Below are 6176 nucleotides of genomic sequence, written 5' to 3' on the forward strand. Positions count from 1 at the left end.
TGATTTTACATAAGAGGAACTGAGGCGCCTGTCTGGATTGGAAGTTCTGTCTGGCACGACAGCCCCAGGCTCTGGGGTGTCAGATGTCTTTTTCCTCTTCAGCCCCCTCCCATCCAGGTAGGTCCCAACTGGACTCAGTGGCAGCAACCCCAACCCCCAGGACACAGTGACCACAGTCGTCTGGCAGACCCCCCAGAGGCCAGAGGTGGTCCTTAATGTCACTCTCCATGTCATTTCCCAGGTTCTGCCCTCCAGGCATATGGTAGGCTGGCACTCCCTGCCCCCTTGTGATTGAATGGGGTCACATGTCCAGCCCTGGCCAAGGAGGTGTGAGCGGAAGTGACATGTGTCACCTCAGGCTGGAGCATTCAGTTACTAGGTGGAGACCCTCTCCTCTACCCACGGCTTCTGCCAGCCTATGAGGAGGTAGCTGCTCTGTGGCCCTGGGCCCTGGAAGGAGGCGATGGGGAGGGCTCTGCCAGCTCTAGATGGATACTCGGGTACGTGGGAAATAACTTCACACTGGGAGCTGCTAAGACTTGAGTTGTTACTGCAGCCTGACCTTGCCTACCTCGCCTAGAAAGTCACACCATGGCAGAGCTGAGGAATGGCACAGGACATTCTGTCTCTGGAGACCTGTCTTGTATTCTTTCAGGACTTGGTTTGTCAGGTGCAGCCACAGAGCAGAAGCTCAGGAAAACAAACGTTCTTCTTTGAACAGGTCCTAGCCACAGGAGGCATGTGGGGAAGGAAGTGGGGGCGGGGGAACAGGGTGGCCGGGAGGGGAAGGGGAGCATGCTTAGGTCACAGCCTTTATTGTGGTTTCCAAGGGAAAGGCAAGGCAGGGAAAGGTGAAGAGTTTAGAATAGACTGGTCTGAATAATTCTGGTGGGCTCTGGGCTGTAAAGTGATACCTGGCCAGGGATGATTAAGCAGAGGAATATGGGCTCCTGGGGGCGCGGCCTGACAGCGGTCTGGCCTGGTGCATGAGGCCAAAGGCCCAGGCTGGATACCTGTGGTGTCTCAGGCCCAGCAGGGACTGGCTGACCCTGAATTGGCCCTTTGCTGGATCAGCACATGGACGAGAGTGACTGAGACTGCTGCCTACCCAGGACCTATGCTCCCCTTTCCTTTGTAACAGAACCCCAGTATTGCTCCAATAATGTGCCCAGGCTTGCACACAGCTATGTGGCCATGTGATGCAATTCTTGCCACCTAAGTAAGTGGAAGTCCACCTGCTCTGCTTGGTGGGCTTCCCATTGGGGCTGACTCAGCTGGAGGTCCTTCTGCTGACCCGGGAGGCAGGCTTGCAGGCCGCCATCTGGCAGTGTGGGGGCTGGTCCCAGTTACAGGAGGCAAAAAGCAGTGAATGGTGGTCACCAGCCCTAGCTCAGGTGTCTGATGGACCCAGGCTCAACGGCACGACCTGTCACGCATGCATCTTGCGACCCTAGGCCTGAGCTTGCTCATCTGTAAACTGGACGTGATTTCTGTAGATAGGAGTGAAGCTAACAGATGTGAACCACCTGGCGTGGTACCCGGGGCATGGCAGCCCTCATTAACAGCGGGGTCTTTGACCATGCATTCCTGGTCTCAGTGGACACTGACATCCTTATAAGATGCCGTTTTCAAGCTGCCTTCCCATGTCTGGTGAATTCTCCACCTAATGACACTTCCCTGACAAGACAGCTTCAATTTACCAGCATGCTTTGCAGTGAGGGCTGGCACAGGCCTCAGACTCACCCACCACACACCCCCAGGGCAGGTATTTGGGGAAGCCAGACCTAAGGAAGCAGTGCTTCCATCCAGGGTCTGCAGTCAGCAGGGACAGAGGCTTTGCGGGGAATGGCCAGGTCTGGGTGTCACTGGGACAGGCTGCCATGTCAGTGCCCCCTAGTGGGAGCTGAGGGGTGATGGGCACAGTGAGACCTCCCAAGCTGGGTTCTCTAACTCTCTCAGAGGATGTGGGCCGCCTAGGAGCCTTTACTAGGTTCCTTTCCCACTTAAGTAACCCACAGCGAGTTTCTGCCGACTGTGACCACAAACCCCAGCTGACGCCCCTCCCCCGGCCCAAAAGCTGCAGCGACCAGCTTTTACCAGCAAATTACAAAGTTAGACCCAGGCCCAGGACAATGAGGATGGCACAGCTGCACTCATGGGAAAGCGGACACATTCCAGGTTCAAACCCCAGTTCCACAGCAAACCCCCCTGAATGTCAGTTTCTCTCCCAACACCCAACAGTCATTTTTGGAATGTTTTAGGGGTTCAAAAGAGGCAAGGGATGGAAAACCCCTTGCCCCACGCGTAGCCCACTGTATGCTTTGGATCTGAGAAGAAACTGGGTCAGGAAGGAAGAACAGCAGTTCTCATGTTGCAATTTTGTGTCCGAATCACCTGAAGAGGTAAGTCAATGCAGAGTTGGAGGCAGCAAGGCTGGTCGTGCCCCAGGACCTGCATGTTTAACACGTGTCCCCTGCCCTGAGGTCTCTGTGGCAGGTGGTAGGGGTCACTGCACTTGGAGGAATATAGGATCCGAGGGGAAGAATGGAGGAGATGAGGGCCCGACTGGCTCGACCACCACAGCAGTGGGGCCTCTGAGGACCTTAGCTTCTTCCTTGCTAGAAGTTTCTGCAGTAACGGTCTCAGGGAGAATCCAACTTGGATTTCTGTTTCAGAAAGGATGCAAGTAATTTATTGTATGTTTGATCTTTGATCATATCTAGAACAGCAGTAGATACATTTTTCTCACTTGGATAGCAGTGATCCAGTAGTGGATTATAATAGTTCAAATTCAATGGGCTCCTCCCAGGAGCCCCGTCCTTATGTGAGTGCTTCATCTGGGCTAATAAATACAATGTGAAATCATTCTTCCCATCTCGCAGGTGATGAAGCTGAGGCCCAGAGAGGTAAAGTGGCCTGCCCAAGGTCACGTGGCCTAAGGGAAGGCATTTAAGCCCAGGTAGCCTGGGATTCCACAGCCACACAATATGCTTGCCCCGTTAGGGTATCTCTTTGGGGCAGCGTGAGAGTGGGGTCTCTGGCAGGTGCCTGCGCTCCCAAGTGAGGGGGTGAGGTGCCGAGAGGGACAAAGTGGGGTGTCAGCCCCCTGGGCCTCTGACTCACCAGGGTCCTCAGCCACCACCTCTGGAAATCCCTGACTCAGCTGCCTGGGGATGGGAAAGGCTCCCTGAGCTTTGGTGGCTCCATTCAGTTCACAGCAAAGGCTTGTTCACTCGGGCTGTGTGGCCTTGAGCAAGGCGCTCCTCTTTCTGAACCTGGGGGCTGCTGAGAAGAACAACAGGAGACCGGCTCTACTCCACACCCCGCACACAGGGCCTGTAATGCAGACAAGTGCTTCCTGTTGTCAGTGGCACGGATGCAGCTGTGGTGACAACCTGGGTTTTCAACACCATCCGGTTCTGCGCAGAGGGTGGAGGGCGCAGCTGGTCCTTGTCTCTGCCCAGCAGCCATTCTCCCTTCTTCTGGGAAGGGCATCTCCATCCTCACTTGAACCAAATGACTTCCGTTTCTGTAACTTGTAGCTGGGTTCATTCCAAGAGGAAGCTGGAAAACTACTTTCATTTTTATTTATTTTTATGTGCATCAGCATGAAAGTTCCCAAGCCAGTGGCTGAATCCAAACCCCAGTTGCCCAGCAATGCTGGATCCTTTAACTCACTGCACCAGGCCAGGACTGAACCCTCGCCTCCGCAGCAACTTGGGCCATTGCAGTCAGGTTCTTAACCCACTGTGCCACAGAGGGAACTCCTGGACACCTACATTTATTGAGTTCCAGCTGTGTCCTAGGCACTGCACATGATTCATTTAATCTTCAGGACAAGCCTGTGAAGCAGGTACCAATTCTCCGTTTGCACATGTGGAAACTGAAGATCCGAGAGGTTTAGTAACTTGTGCAACGTCACGGGTTTGGGACACACATCTGATGTCCCAGCCCAGCCCATCTTTTAAGTAAGAGCTAGTCATTAAGTTTAAAACTGATGGACTCTTCTAGGAAGGGCATTCATTCATTCAGTAAGTACTCCCCAAGAGCCTGCTAAGTGCCAGGCATGGTGCTCAGCCCGGCAGAGAAGAACCCACAGACAAGTCCCTGCCCTCATGGAGCACCCACTCCAGACGGCACAGAAGTTTCATCGCACAGGTCAAATCTAGGCGGCACCAGCTGCCTGTGACATTACTGTGAGAAAATTCTGAGCTGCTTCTGGGCTGCGCAGGAAGGGAAATGATGGCGGAACACTCAGATCTGCAAAGGGTGCCGTTAGGACACTGCTGAGTGTCGCTGCATGTTGCACCCCCACCTTTGAGACTCCTGACGACTGTTCACACATGAGTATAACAATGCAGAATCATATCCTGGTCAGAGCACAGATTCCAGTTTTTATTGTGAAAACAGCCACTGTAGATCTACTAACAAGGCCCTACCCTCAAGGAACTTAGGGTCTAACTGGGAGCCTAAGGACATGGGAACAATACAAGATGATTCCTATCAAAGAGCCACAGGACGGTCTTATCTGGCCACGTGGGTAGGGTGGGGGATCAGGAGGCTTCCTGGAAGAGGCGCTCAGTGGATCTGGCTAGGCCGAGTGGGGGCAGGGGGAGGGCATCCCAGAAGCAGCAGCACAGGCAAAGGTATGGTGTGAGGTGGGAGTGGAGCGGATGTGGCTTGGCTGGGGTAGACGTGTTGGGGGAACAAAATCGAAATGGTCATAAGGGGGCTGGACCATGGAGTGCTCACTGTCAGGCCCCCGAACTTAGTCCTGACCCTGACCCTCCCTCCCTGACCCTTCAGCAGGATGTCACTGAAGACTCTGAGCAAGGGCGTGCCAAGAAAAAGGACTTCTGGGTGGCTGGCTGGGGAGAAGTCAGAGGTGGAGGCAGCTGTAGCACCAGGGAATGGAATGAGCCCCTGCATTTCGGTGGGGGTGAGAGGACGTGGGTTCTAGTCCCAAGTCTATGCGGACGTGCTGGGTGACCACAAGCAAGTTCCTCACCCTTCTGGTTCCTCCATCTTCTCCAAAAGCCCCTTGAGACCTCGACTGGGTGAACTGAGGTGTGTGGAGGGTGGGGTGTCACTTGGTTCAGTCTCTATTTTCTACTTTGCCCTTGAGAACCCCACCTAAGGAGGGTCCACACCCATGGTTCCCCGGCGCTTCGGGCCCAGATGGCTCAGCCTCGGGTGTGTCCTTGCCTCAGCTTTAGGTGCCTTTTTCTCACAGACGGAAAACAGGACCTTGGAGCCATGTGCAGCTGTGTGACTTCAGAGAAGGGACCTTGCCTCTTGCCTACTTGCGGGATGGCGGGAGCCACCAAGCCTGTGACTGTACAGCACCGCGCTCTGCAGGCAGGGAGGGCTCCTTGGCTGGTAACTGCCTTTCCTGCTCTTGTTCCCCCTCCGACTCCCTCCCATGTGTGGCTCTCGGCTGGAAGCCTCTGAGTCCGGCAGGGCCTCCTCTCTGGGGCTGAACATGCGCCCAAGGCCGGTGCGTCTCTGCCCAGGCTCGTCACGGGGACTGTGACATGGGCCACCCGGCCTGCTGAGCAGCCCCAACACTCACCCCGCCCTGGGCGGCTGCCCTGCGTCATTCCTCAGGGGACTGCCCAGCACCAGGGCCAGTCCCTCCCCAGGCACCTCTGTACAACCCAACCCACAGGGACTGCAACTACATTCCTCCCCCTTTTCTGTTTGATTGATTTTGGGGGATAGTTAAATACATTAAATTTTTTCAAAATTTAAAAGGCACCCCAAAGTATGTTATGAAAAAAAGCCCCTCCCACCACAGCATTCAGCCCCTTACTTCTTCCCGGAGACAACCCATCTAAATTCCTCCTAAAAACAATTAATCTTTTTTTTTTCTTTTTTCTTTTTGTCTTTTTGCCTTTTTCTCGGGCCGCACCTGAGGCATAGGGAGGTTCCCAGGCTAGGGATCGAATCAGAGCTGTAGCTGCCCGCCTACACCACAGCCACAGCAACTCGGGATCCAAGCTGCGTTTGCGACCCACACCACAGCTCATGGCAACGCTGGATCCTTAACCCACTGAGCAAGGCCAGGGATCGAACCTGAAACCTCATGGTTCCTAGTCGGATTTGTTAACCACTGAGCCACGACGGGAACTCCTAAAAACAATTAACCTTAATTTGGCGGCCCCTCCTTACAAAAA

At 54.4% G+C, this 6176-nt stretch overlaps 1 long non-coding RNA gene across 1 annotated transcript; it reads left to right on the forward strand.

The window, feature by feature from the left end:
* Window positions 1-356: 356 nt before the first annotated feature.
* Window positions 357-5379, forward strand: LOC146395243 (uncharacterized). Its single transcript, XR_014832129.1, has 3 exons — window positions 357-500; window positions 2262-2402; window positions 5234-5379. It is a non-coding gene; the product is annotated as an uncharacterized LOC146395243 (long non-coding RNA).
* The last annotated feature ends 797 nt before the right edge of the window (window positions 5380-6176 follow it).

Source organism: Sus scrofa, chromosome 17 (assembly GCF_054392235.1).
Source record: "Sus scrofa isolate SSC_HxYL_T2T_F1_AM1 chromosome 17, Sscrofa_HxYL_maternal_Yorkshire_Landrace_v2.0, whole genome shotgun sequence".
In the NCBI taxonomy this organism is placed as follows: Eukaryota; Metazoa; Chordata; class Mammalia; order Artiodactyla; family Suidae; genus Sus; species Sus scrofa.